The following is a 14,725-nucleotide window of genomic DNA, read 5'->3' on the forward strand; positions in this document are numbered from 1 at the left end:
AACCTGACGGGACTCAGTGCAGGTGGTAATAACTGAAGATGGTCTGTCTGCGTGAGAGAGAGAGAGAGAGAGAGAGAGAGAGAGAGAGAGAGAGAGAGAGAGAGAGAGAGAGAGAGAGAGAGCGCGCTCCGTTTATTTATTCTCACAGCTAGGCTAACTAAGTGATAACTTTGTTAAAGCACGGCGAGGAGACCCAAGTGCAGGACACAGAAAGGGAGAAGTATTTATTGTGGGTTAAAAGGATGGAATATTGAGCAGGTGAAGAGCAGGCAGACTGAAAATCGATGCGTGCTGAACCGGGTTGGTGGCTGCTGTGCAGAGCAGGGGAACTGCTGAGAGTCTGAGTGAGAGAGTCTGATCCAGCAGGTCCAGAGCAGAATCTCGGGGCTTGTTTTGTCAAAAGCCCCAAAAGGATCTTTCCCGACTGGAGCGGCAAAACAACGGCGCAAAAGCTCTTTTACCATGGCAGCGATCTTTCAGCCGGTTTGCCGAGCGCTAATAAACACTAAAGAAGAAGAAAAACAGAACTCTTCTTCTTTGTCGTCTGATAGGAGGCTGTTGTCTGTGTTGTGTCACTGGCGCCCCCTCAGTGAGCGAGCGAGCTTGCTAGCTAACCAGCTGATGTTATAAACAAAGTTCAGAGAGAAGCAGCGTCAGACAGTGAACAAGTGTTCAGGTTTGGGAGTCCGCAGCTCTAACACTTGGCTGGTTAGATGTTTTTAGGTGATATTATCTCGCAATTAGAGCCGTTCGGCTGATTCTGAGGCTCGTTTCCCTCCTGGGAAGTACACAGATTCAATACTTTGTGTCTGAGCTTGTATCAAATGATCATCTCAGGGCGTTTTCCAGCTGATCTCAGCACATTAGTGGGATAAGAAGAGAATAATTTGGCTTAAACAGCCATCGTAAGTGTTTCAGTGCAACTGTTGAGATGGGGAAGTGGATAGGACACACTGCTTTGTGATGAGACCAACCAAAGACACAAGAGGAGGGAAGACTAAATCAGGAAAGAAATACAGAATGCTTGAATATAATATAATATAATAAGAGTTGTGTGTTTGCCTTTACATAGCCTGAATAAAAACATTTCCACTGAAATGAAGTGTTTAATGTTCACATCCGCACTAAATATGACAGACAGACCGGTCTGTGCTCCAGACAGACCGCCCCTCTGAACAGTCACGGGCCCATTTAATACCATCAATAAAGAAACATTAGTTTTCTTATCCATTGTGTTTCAAGATAAATCAGATTTGACGCTCGTAAAAGAAAACATCTGTCTCCTTGAAGAGCTGCAGCACAGGCTTCACCAGAAAGAGCATCAGTGAAGTCAACAGGTGGATTTAGAGGCTTGTGGACAGACTCCAGGACATCAATGTCCTGCCATGAGCGAACCAAGTGCCTTGTTTTTTTATCAGCTGATAAAACCTCTGCAAAGGCCCCAGGATGCGAGTGCATCCTCCAGCCCCCGGCCGATCGTTTCGGCTCTATGGTCCTCTGGAAAATAGGCATTTCATTTATTCATTTAGTTAACAGGGACAATGCACAATATATGTACTGTTCCAGATTTAGCTAAAAGCTCATTCCTAGCTGCAGTCCCTGGGCAGGTGCAAAATATTACAGTAAAAAACAAACAACAACAAAACACAACACTAATCCCACCCAAACCTTACATTTCATAATCTGCTTCATAATAATTCAGCATCTGCTCTTAAGAGCCCACTCCTCGTCAATGTAATGAATAGTCAGGCTCATATACGGCTCTGATGTGCGCCTGGACCAGAGGTCCGTGGTTGTGGCGAAGAATTTCCAGCTTCCCACGCACTCTTCGTAAAGATGAGGAAAAGTATTTTCTTCCAGGGAGTTCGTACCTGGAGTCCAGCACTTTAATCAATCCCTGAACCCGTCTTTCTGCGCTGAGTTCAGGGGCATCGTGTCTTTTGCTATGAAGTAAGAAACTGCGCTGGTTATATCCTAGCTCCTTTTTGATCGCTTTTCATACGGGGCAACGGTCGACACCATCGATTGCTGTTTTGCTACAGCCCCGCTCGCGCTGCTAACAGCAGAAGAACCACTAGCATGTTGGGAAAAACTCGTGGACGGACTAACGTTAACATGGGCCGGCATTTTCGTCCTCTCGGTGTGGTCGCTGTTGCGTTTCCCGTCTTGGTTATCACCGGTCGACAGCGTATTTTGCAGACCGTCTTTATTTGCGCTTCGTCGCTTTTCAGATATCCAAACCACTTCCATATAATCGACAATCAGCTTCGGAAGATAGCGCGAGTTCACTTTCACCGTCGCTTTCGTGCCCGTCGGTTCCACTCATTACTCTTTACTTTCGCTTTCTTCACTGCCGGCAGCTCAAACAGCGCTCTGCTAGCAAATGGGCGTGTACTTAGACGCACAAGCCAAAATCTGACTGGCTGTTGTCCGTTTATTTCTGCTCTGTAATGGGCTGTTAGGTCTATCCATACCAAGTGAAACAGGTCAAAAGTTTATCATCGTAGTCTACGTAAATCTTATCGCGATGCCAGATCGGGATCGTTTTATCGTCCAGCCCTACGTCACGCCTACCAAACTATCATTAACCTAATGATCAGAAGACCTCTGCTGAGTAAAAACAGGATAATAATTACACAACAGAAGATACCAGGTGAGGTCGGGTCTCCCACTGACGTCTGGAGGTTTGAAGTATCGCACCGAAACTCACTCCAAACTAAAGTGAAAGTTGGAAAGCAGCCCTGATCTAACCGTTGCGATTTCATTTCACTGCTACTGTGCTGTGATTTGGACTGGATGAGGAAATAAAGCGGACTTCAGACGGAGTTCTGGATCTGATCTGATCTCTGAAACAGAAAAGTTTCCTTCGTCTCAGCCTCTGAAACGGGGCCCAGGTCACGTGACCTCCGGTCCCAGAGCCGTGTACTCACCCCGGTTCTGACGTCCCGGCCGGTCCGGTCCGGGTCCAGGTCTCTTCCAGCAGAACCTTTCAGTCTGACGCTTTTCCTCCTGGACGCTGCGGCCGCCATCTTGTCTCTTTCGGCCTGGAGACAGGAGCATGCGCTGTTGGTGCAGAGTCCGCAGGAAGCAGGAAGTGAAGGTAAACACTGCTGCTGCTGCTGCTGCTTCGTAAAATGTCTCATAAAACTCAGTTTGAAGACTGAATTCTTCACGTTTCCCCGCAGTTTAATAGTTGTTATACGTGTGGAAGAAACGTGTGTTTTAAAGACGTTTTGCTGGCCGTTTTTTAGCCGTCTGAACCGAGCGGGGAACCAGACTCCGTTTGACAAAACATCATTTTAACTACAAATGAATCAAATAGTAGCTAAAATAACCTGCTAAAAAATACTGTCGAGGCTTTTCAGACTCAGGAAGAGCTGCTGGTTAATTCGGCACACACCTGAAACACCAGGTGCTTACTGATAAGTATTTATTGAGTTTTTTTAAGACAGACTAAGACGTTCAGAAAGGGACATGGTTTATTTGTCAGATTACAACAGATTGTAAAGTGAAATTGTGTTTGTACCTCCCTCTGCTACGCAGCAGATAATTTACATTAATACAAAAGCAATCATAGAATGGTAAACAGAAATAAACTATAGTCAGTGTGTGCCAGTAAAGTGCCGTGTGTTTCAGATGACGCTCCGTAACTTGACCGTCTGTATTATAAGGAATGGAAGAAGCAGGCGGGTCTCCGAGGAGGAGGTGAAAGGTCAAAAAGCTTTAATCCAAACCAAATCAAAGGTCCATGAAGTCTGTGGGAAGTTGAACTTGATTCATTCCTCAGTAAGACGTCTCCTCTCTGCCTTCAGACGGGGCCCCAGAGGCCTCATGGGCCCTCACTCTGAATTCTTCAGTGTAACTGAACCAACGTGAACGGTCATCCTTTCATTCTTAATAGTTTTCTTTTCCAGTAAAGTTTAGTGATAATTTCAAACAAATACATGTCACGTGTATCTGAGCTGGTCCCAGGAGCAGACTCATCAAACTCTGTGTTACACTGATTGATGTGTCCTTTCTCATGGTCAGACCTCCTCCACACATAATTAATATTAAAACAACAGTGGACAGCATCTTGATATTATTAGTTATAGGTAGAAAACAATTCCACAGTTGGTGCTCCAGGTTCACGTGCTGTATCACGTGATGACCTTGAGAGCTGCAGTCTGCGTACAAAGGCCCCGTGTGTTCATGGGTCCTGTATTTCATCGGGCCTGAGAGCAGCAACAGTTTGTTAAAAGCCAGAAAGGCCCCTTTGTCTCTCGTTCAGATGTTTAATTCATTTTTGAATCCCGGCCTTCACCATAACTTCCCCTACGGAATTGACTGGCCGGGTGTGTGTGTGAGAGCAACAAGGCCCTGAAGTTCAGTGTTTCTTTCACTAAACAACTTAAACATTATCCTAATAAACATCTTAATAAACATAAAACAAGAAATTCAGTCATATTATACATTTCTGATGCTTCGTCATGAACCATCCGGACCTCTCAGGTCGTCTGGGATCAGGTCTGCTTTCTGTCCCCAGAGTCAAAACTAAACAAGGAGAAGCAGCGTTCAGTTTTTATGCTCCGTATATCTGGAACAAACTCCCAGATAACTGCAGGTCTGCTGAAACTGTCAGTTCTTTTAAACTGCATTGCATTTTCTATTTAAGTCTTTTAACCCTGATCGTACACCGCACTGTAACTTTTACTGTAATGTGTTTCTTTTCCCAATCTTGCATTTATGTTTTATGTAAAGCCCTTTCAATTGCCTTGAAATGTGCTATACAAATAAACTCGCCTTGCAGAGCTGATTGATGCCTCCTGATTGGTCGCCTGGATGACAGCAGCCGTTTCAAGCCCCATCTGACAGGAACTGTCCTTCCTCACTCTGCCATCCCAACATGTGCCTGAGTAAACCTGGGAATTCTGTGTTCAGATCCAACCTGTGTGTTGAGCATATTAGTCTTTGTAAGTTAACCAGCTCCTCAGTGATTCTGATTATTGTCTACGACAAACTTGTGTTGTTGGCTTTAGCCATATTTTTGTTTGCTATATATAGATTTTCTTTGTTGTTTTAGTAGGAGTGAGAAGCTCTTTTTTCCTTTCCTCCTGTTTATTGTATCAGAAGCCTAGGTTAGAGCTTTGTCTTTTTCTTTACATTTTGGGTTTGGTTTTGGGAAGTTTTAGGTTTCCTAGAGTGCTTTGGTTGTTGTTTTGGGCACTGCTCGTCTCTGAATATAATAAAAACTGCTAATTTGTATTTCCCTCGTTCTGGCCTTGCTTGGGAGTGGGAAGAGTGGGGAGCCCACCCCTTTATGTTGCGTCCAGGATACCCCTGACCATATGGTATTTTACTTATCACACGGTTAGGATGGAAACTAGTAGCGTGTAAAATAGTATTTCTTTTCGATAGATGTCTCCAGTTCTCTGTTTTCATTAACTGTGATCGAAACTTGGTGAGTGACACAAGTATTTCCACTGGAAGTGTATCTTTTTGGGCCTCAAGATAAAAGTTCATAGCTTCTAGTCCACCCTCATGTGGAATGTGTACAAGCTTTCCACATCAAATGTTACCAGAAGGGCGTTGTCAGGCAAGGAGATGCCCGCCACCAATTTTAAACATCTCACAGCATCAGCCACATATGAAGGCAGTGTCTTAACAATGTCTTTGATAAAATAGTCACAAATTGATTAAAGGGTTCAGATAAAGAGTTCCTCCTGGCCACAGTTAGTCTGCCAGGAGGATTTTTAAACTTTTGTGTATCTTAGGCAATAAATAGACAACACAGTGAGAGGAAGTCATACTGCTTCTTAGTAATCCACATTTCATCGACCGCATCGTTCAAAATGTTATCCTTTCTCCTACATATTTCTCAACAGGGTTTTGCTGCAACAGTCTATAAAAAGTGGTATTACTTAGTTGTCTCAAAGCCGCAGACACACAATCCTTTGTGTTTTGTATCACAACAGCTCCTCCTTTATCGGCTGATTTTATAAAAAAAATTGAAATATCCCGTAGTTTGCTCAGTGCGTTTCTTTTAATTTGACTAATACTGTGACTCTTGTGACGGGGATTTCATGATTCCATCTTTAAGATACTGCCATGTAACTAATCTCACCAGCCTCTTGGGTATGAGGTCAATGGAAGGTAAATGTGAGTGATGCTTCCAGAGGGGTCAGGACTTTAAGTTGTTCACCACATGTGCTTTGGACAGGAGTGTCCTCCTATAGATCCAAATTGAGTGTCCCCTAGGGAACACTGAGAGACACCATGTTCCTTTGATGAGATAGTACTCCGACCCTGAGACTAAGATAAAAGCTGCATGAGCTGTGACACTGCAGCTCACTCGGATGATATGTGTCCCCGTGAGTTCCTTCTGCAGAAGACTTGAATAAAATTCACAGAAAGACAAGTGTTTGCCTGAGCTGTTTATTTAAACACGCAATTCCCACCACACTCTTCAACATATTAGTTGATTTAACAGCTGCTTCAATATCTTTCTCCACCAGTTTACTAAATATAGGCAGTATGGGGTTAAGAGACCCAGGAGACAATTTTTTATTTTAAACTTGCTCAGAGGGACTACCCCTGGATACATTACCCTTATTATGTAAAAATAAACATCTTAGGAAAGTAAAATCAGCTCATTTAGAATTAGAGTCTGAGAACAGCAACAAAGACAGAAGTAACAGAGCAAGCTCCCACAGATCAGTGAGGCAAACAAGACCTGCAGCAGATATTCCTTTTATCTGAGAGTTCTCTGTACATCTCCAGCAGGGAGACTCTGACTCAGAAAGCGTCTCAAAGATCTGGTTCTGGAGATGATGCCGGCCAGAGGGTCGTAAAACACAGGAAGTGTTCCCAGGAATCAGATTTTGATGATTCTGCAAGAACAGCAGAAATCCAAGTGGTTGGTGAACAAACATCCCTTTAAACAGACTAAACTTACCTCCTCCCAGGCGAACTGCTCGTCTGGACTCTCCCTCCATGGTGAACCCGGTCCAGTCCCAGACAGCAGAGGAAATTCAACACACCGTCACAGTTCAGAGCAGAAGGGAAGTTCATTTATCTGCAGCTGAGCATTCAAAAGCAGAGCAGCTGTATCCCATGATGACTTCGTCCAGGACGGAGCGAACGACGCTCCTTTACACTTCAGTCCGCTCGGCACCTGGACCAAACACCTTTGGAAGCAAGACAGAAGTTTTCTCTCTGTCCACTCATCATCTGGAGCAACAGATGGTTTGTGTCCGTAACTAGTATGGATGTTCAAATCATTTGTCCCATTCACACAGTAATTATCAGGCCAGGTCCACTCAAACCAAACATTTGTGAAAAGTCCTGCCAGGGTAAAGATCTGAAGAAACTCGTTGCAGTGTTGTCATGTAGACAGTGAGACTTCCGTTATCTGCTGTGTTTGATGTCAGATTGTGTGCCACTGCCTGCTTTGTTTACCATTTTATTAGTCTCTGATTGGCTGAACGTGGCTTTACGGTTAGGGTCATGACGGCGCCTGGTGGTTTGGCGAGCTCTTGGTGGCACGTTTTTGCGGTTTCATGTAGACAGAGATTTTTTTGTGAACGATGGAGGAAAAACTCAGTTTATAAAAATACGTACTTGTAAATCATTTCCCGGTTCGCACGGATCTATTTTTGGGAGCGTTTAAGAGTGAAATAGGCGCACGGTAGATCCCTGCACCTAACATTAAAGAAATGAATCACACAGTCGCTATTCTCTGTCTGTCTAGTATTTTTGGGTAGATGCATTATAAATAAATACGTTCATCTACACTTAGCAAACAAATTTTTGGACAAACAGGATTTTCATATAGAAAATCTAAATTTAATACCTTGTTAAATGGCGATCAAGAATTTTTAATAGCCTTAATTTTCTCAAAATTTATTTATTACCTTTTAAGACTTTTTAAGACCCCGCGGACACCATGTAAAAAAGAATGTAACCTACAAAGTGTAAAATGTCTTAGACTTAAGTTAAAAATGGAGGCTGGCAAAAACCAGCTGTTTGTCCTGGAACCTCAGCAGTTACACCCCCACATGAAGAAATTTTTAGTTTTAGCCAGCGCCAAAGGAAAATCACCAGCACCAAACTGATAACAGTGAAAAGAAAGAAGCTTTTAATAGCTACTTGGAATAGACCCGCGGGGAACCACGACCTGCATTCAGTCTGAGCGAGTCGACGGACATACACAACTCTGCATAACCCTAAGTTTAGCAGGAAATGTACAGTGTTAGTCAGTGACTAATGAAAAGAGACTGCCGCTTCTCAAGACTAAAGTGAAGCTACCGTGTATACAGCTCATACTGCAGAAATTGTATTAGTAGTTGTAGTGGAAAGTTTTAGTGGTTTTGAAACATTAATTTTCTTTAACTGTTCAGTTTACAATAACATCGCCACCTATTGTCCGAAGTTTCAATAAAAAAAAGGGACTTGTGGTTATGGAGATCTATGTCTATGGGAGTCTCATTTGATATCAATTAACAACGCCACCTAGTGGTTGATTGACACCACATTTCACGGAGCTCTTAGGGAAGGCATCCCACATAAGGTCCCCAACGTCACTTCCTGTTTTTTGCGTTCGGCCTAAAAACAATGTTGTCGCAATTTTTGCTGATTGAAATAAGTTGTACAAACTTATCAGCTTCGTCCAGAGATGATCTGTGCCAAATTTGGTGCCGGTGGGGGAGTTAATTAAAATAGGTTTCAGTTTTTGCGATTTTGCAAAACACAAATGTCATTGCACAGAAGCGTGTCCTATACCATACGATCCGGCAGCATCCCCTAAACACGTAGATATAAGGTTTATGAATGAGCGACGTACTGTGCTATAGTTATGAGGCAAAATGTCCTTTGGTTGAAAATTCAAATGAATAGGATTTTCCCACTATTATGATCTTAGTGCTACGCGAGTACGACCTATCAATAGCACTAGCCTGTACTGCAGTGACTGGAGTTATAGCTAATGCTAATTAGCAACAAGATGCCCCCTTCTCCACGGACGACATCCACAAACTTCTACAGAAAATTGCAGTGCTGGAAACCAAGATCCACAGGTTAGAAGTGAATGTGGAAATGACACCAACCCTCCAGTGTCTGTAGACTCTGAGCTTCTATCCACCAGGGCCTGCAATGAATCTGTCTCCTTCTTCAGAGACAAAATTCAAACAATTAGACAAGCAATCAGTGCCTCCATGCCATGTGTCCTCTTAAAAATATATATAGTATGAGACAATTTGATTCTATTAACCATAAAAACCTGGAGGACATAATACAACATCTGAAATCCTCCTCATGCTGCCTTGATATTCTGCCAACAGGTTTTTTCAAAAATGTTTCTAAATGCATGGCCTCAGATTTACTACAAATTGTCAACATGTCTCTCCTCTCAGGTTTTTTCCCACAGGCCCTGAAAACTGCAGTCATTAAGCCACTCTTAAAAAAGAGCAATCTGGACAGGTCACTAATGAGCAATTATAGGTCCATATAAAATCTCCCTTTTTTAAGTAAATTCATTGAACAGGCTGTTTTTCAACAACTTAGTGCTTTCTTGGCACTAAATAACTGTTTAGATGTCTTCCAGTCAGGTTTTCGACCACACCACAGCACTGAGATGGCTCTTGTTAAGGTCTTCAATGACATCCATTTAAACACTGACAGTGGCAGAATTTCAGTCTTAGTATTATTGGATGTCAGTGCTGCATTCGACACGGTCGACCACAACATATTACTAGACAGACTTGAAAACTGGGTTGGACTTTCTGGCACAGTACTAAACTGGTTTGAATCCTACTTACAGGACAGGGACTACTTTGTGTCTATAGGTAATCACACATCTGAGCTGACAAAAATGTGGAGTTCCCCAAGGCTCCATTCTGGGACCTCTTTTGTTTAACATTTACATGCTTCCACTGGCTCAGATTATGAAAAACAACAAAATATGTTACCATAATTATGCAGATGACACACAGATTTACATAACCATTTCACCAGGGGACTATGATCCCATACAGGCGCTGAGTAACTGTATTGAGCAGGTCAACGATTGGATGTGCCAGAATTTTCTTTAATTAAACAAAGATAAAACTGAAGTTATTGTTTTTGGAGCCAGGGAGGAACGATTGGAAATTAGTGCTCGACTTCAATCTGTAATGTTAAGAACCACAAATCAAGCCAGAAATCTTGGTGTAGTCATGGATTCAGACCTGAATTTAAGCAGCCACATCAAGACAATTACAAAGTCAGCCTACTATCACCTGAAGAATATATCACAGATTAAAGGACTTATGACTCAGCAGGACCTGGAAAAGCTTATCCATGCATTTATCTTCATTCGACTTGACTACTGTAACAGTGTCCTTACAGGGCTCCCTAAGAAATCCATCAGACAGCTGCAGCTGTTTCAGAACGCTGCTGCTCGAATCCTCACTAAGACCAAAAAGGTGGATCACATCACTCCAGTTCTGAGGTCTTTACATTGGCTTCCTGTATGTCAAAGAATTGATTTCAAAATCCTGCTGTTAGTCTATAAAGCACTAAATGGTTTGGGACCACGATCTTCTGCTTCGTCAGGAACCATCCAGACCTCTCAGGTCGTCTGAGTCTGCTGTCTGTCCCCAGAGTCAAAACTAAACAAGGAGAAGCAGCATTCAGTTATTATGCTCCGTATATCTGGAACAAACGCCCAGATATCTGCAGGTCAGCTGAAACTGTCAGTTCTTTTAAATTAAGACTGAAGACTTTTCTTTTTACCATTGCTTTTAATTAAATCAAATGTAAGGCTGTGGATTAATATTGTACTGCACTGTGACTTTTACTATCCTGTTTTACCCTGTTTTTTTCCTATTTAACTCTTTAAAATGTATTTTATCCTGTTTTATTTTCTATTTCACTCCATCCATCCATCCATCATCAACCGCTTATCCTGCATACAGGGTCGCGGGGGGGCTGGAGCCAATCCCAGCTGACATTGGGCACAAGGCGGGGTACACCCTGGACAGGTCGCCAGATCTATTTCACTCTTTAAATTATATTTTAATGCTGTTGTTTTTTACATTTCCCTTTGTTGCTTTTATGTTGTTGAAATGTGCATTACAAGTAAACTTGCCTTGCCTGTGTTCTGGTCTGGTCTCACTGTCTGTGTTCTGGTCTACCCTGGTGTTCTGGTCTGGTCTCACAGTCTGTGTTCTGGTCTACCCTGGTGTTCTGGTCTGGTCTCACTGTCTGTGTTCTGGCCTGCCCTGGTGTTCTGGTCTGGTCTCACTGTCTGTGTTCTGGTCTACCCTGGTGTTCTGGTCTGGTCTCACTGTCTGTGTTCTGGCCTGCCCTGGTGTTCTGGTCTGGTCTCAATGTCTGTGTTCTGTGATATTCAGGATTTTTCAAAAATGTTTCTAAATACATCAGATCTACTACAAATTGTCAAAATAAATGGATTTAATTTTTCTAAAGTGAGGCTGTTATGATATTATGATATTATGAACATAGTTTGTAGGGCTGCACAATATTAGAATAAACCTACATTACAATATTTTTTTTTCTGTGACATATATTGCGATGTTAAAGTGCAAGTTTTCCTTTGTATCGATCAGCAAAAAAGTTGGTGTTTGAGTTAATTGCCTTTGCTTGACATTGAACGTCCTGCAATGTGACTATTGCTCAAGGGCACATTGTGATGACGATGCAATGCTATTGTGCAGCCCTAATAGTTTAGTAGGCCTGTTGAATTTAATATGAATGAGTTTATTTTTAACACCTCACTGAAGACATGCCATGTGCCAGCGTGCTTCAAAGCCTCCATTATCATCCCTGTCCCCAAAAAACCAAGGACCACTGGACTAAATGACTACAGACCTGTCGCCCTGACCTCTGTGGTTATGTCTCTTCTCCCTGTACAACAACTGCTGCACCTCCAGTCACCAGTCTGTCAAGCTCCTGAAGTTCACAGACGACACCACCCCCATTGGGCTCATCTCTGGTGGAGATGAGTCTGCCTACAGGTGGGAGATCAACCATCTGGTGACCTGGTGCAGCCAGAACAGTCTGGAGCTCAACGCTCAGAAGACAGTGGAGATAATCATGGACTTCAGGAAGAGCCCAGCCCCACCCTCCCCCATCATCCTGTGTGACTCCCCAGTCACTGAGTATTACAGGCTTAAAGCCTTTCTGAATAAACAAACACCCGTTTGTTTGACTTTACCTGAAGTTCGCAAAAGAAACACAATTTAAGAACATTTGCAGGGCACACAAAAGGGACCAGATTCAGGATCAGAAACACAAATGGAGATTGTGTTTCTGCAAAAGAACGCCTCAAATATGTTTAATCAGGAATCATACTAATATGCTACCTGCATGCAGAGCAATTTATTCTCATAAAGAAGGTGAACAGGAGGACAAATTACATTATAATTGACAGCGTTTTCAATGTGTCAGACAAGCAAATATGAGTATGTACGTTGTCTTATCGAGCCAAACAATAATAAAAATAAACAAATGAAGAGGCGGATAACAATAACATCAGGACATAAGGTTTTAAATTTTGTTTGTTGCTTTTCTATTATTTCTATCTATCTATATCTATCAGTTTTCATAATTGTGGAATTTGCCAAAAACTAGAAACATTTTTGTCCATTGAGGTTTTTTCCAAATAAATTCAAACATCACCATCATGAAGCAGGACCGTCTGACCTGTTTAAAGTTTCACATATCAATCCAAAATATTTAGGAACACACTCAAAAGAAAGACACGTGAGAAATACTTTGAGGAATCACATCCAACAAGATTTTTTTTTATAGATATGTTTCTGATTGTCTCCAAACCTGTTTCCTCTTCAGATCCCATAAAAACAAGAGCAAAACATCTGCATGGAGGAAATTATTTTCTACAAGGTGTTTCAGTTCAGTTCCTAACAGAGGTGATCTCACTGCAACTCAGTGTTTCTTACTACATGTTTTATTTCTGTAACTTACCAATGAACAGTCCTTCTCTAGTCTGATGACTGACTGGTGTCCTCATCAGGGTTTAGAGATGACTGAGGTCCAGATATTTTGTTTCTTAATAAAGCTTACACCTAAACACAACCAACGTTTTACACAAAAGTCACAAACTAATGGTCTATAAGGAAATACAAAGGGACCTGTTGGCAGAACAATCTTTTATTAAAGCTGAATGTTGCTCTCTTCTTCTTCTGTGTGTGTGCATTGAAGGATTGAACCAGCACTGTGTTTGGTTGAAGAACACACTAACTACTGGCTGTCCATAGTCTTTCTCCAGGTTGTGTAAATGTGAACACTCTGTATCATATTCTTCACAACATGTTTTAGAGTAACGGAACAAAATGTTTACTTAAATGATCCTTTAATGCCAGTTAAATGTTCCAGTCTCTGCAATAGGATCTGATGGTCAATGGTATCAAATGCAGCACTAAGATCTAATAAAACCAGTACAGAGACAAGTCCTTTGTCTGATGCAATAAGGAGGTCCTTAGTAATTTTCACCAGTGCTGTCTCTGTGCTATGATGAGCTCTAAATCCTGACTGAAAATCCTCAAATAAACTATTGCTCTGTAGAAAGTCACACAGCTGTTTAGCAACTGCTTTCTCCAGAACCTTAGAGAGAAATGGAAGGTTAGATATAGGTCTATAGTTGGCTAAAACATCTGGATCAAGTTTGGGCTTTTTCAGAAGAGGTTTAATTACAGCTACTTTAAAGTACTGTGGTACATAGCCTGTTGATAAAGATAGATTGATCATATCTAATATAGAAGTGCTGACTAAGGGTAAAACATCTTTAAGCAGCCTAGTCGGGATGGGGTCTAAGAGGCAGGTTGATGGTTTAGATGAAGAAATTATTGAAGTTAGTTGGTAAAGATTGAGGGAAGCAAAACAGTATAAACATATATCTGGTTCTACAGCTGTTTCTAAGGTTCCTGAGTTAAGAGATAAATCAGTACCAGTTGAGGGCAGGAGGTGATGTTAGTATTTTGTATTGTGTATTTTAAGTTAGTATTATGTATATATTAACTGTGTTGGTTATTGTTTACTCATTGTGTTGCCCCTGGTAACGTGTGAAATCCGGAAGCGCTCAATTCGTTCTGAAATTATGGCTGAAAACCTATTTTGAGGTCAGTGACCTTTGAGAAAGTGCCATCTACTCAGTGTGAAATATGGTCACAAGCTCCCCTTCTGTTCCTGAGTTATGGTGTTGAATAATGGCCAAAACAGTGAAGCTGACCTCTGACCTTTTGGGTAAAAAATCATCACTTCATTGTTGTTTCCCGTGAAACATCTGTATGAAATGTTGTAAGAACCCCTGCATCTGTGCTGGAGTTATGACAAAAACATGTTTGTCAAGGCCACCTTCAGGTCACAGTGACCTTTGACCCCTAAACTCTAATCAGTTCATCTTTGAGTCCAAGTGGACGTTTGTGTCAAGGTCGTACGGATAGACACACAAGCTGAAAACACAGTCTCACAGTTTATGAAACTGCCTTTATTGACTATGATTTTTTGATTTGATTTGATTTTGATTTATTAGGCAGTAACAAAAATAAATGCTTTATAAGATGCCATCACAGTGATTTTATACATTTATCAGAACTGTCGAGGAAAACACAAGAAAGTTACAAACTCATTTCCATTGTGGTATGAACACAGCAGATGACAGTGAGACATTTATTGATCTCCATCATCTCATCTCTCTGTGTACTGAACCTCCCAGCAAACACACCTG

This window comes from Micropterus salmoides, unplaced genomic scaffold (genome assembly GCF_014851395.1).
Source record: "Micropterus salmoides isolate LMB-PRFRI ecotype aquatic unplaced genomic scaffold, ASM1485139v1 Ms_hic_scaffold_2, whole genome shotgun sequence".
Lineage (NCBI taxonomy): Eukaryota > Metazoa > Chordata > Actinopteri > Centrarchiformes > Centrarchidae > Micropterus > Micropterus salmoides.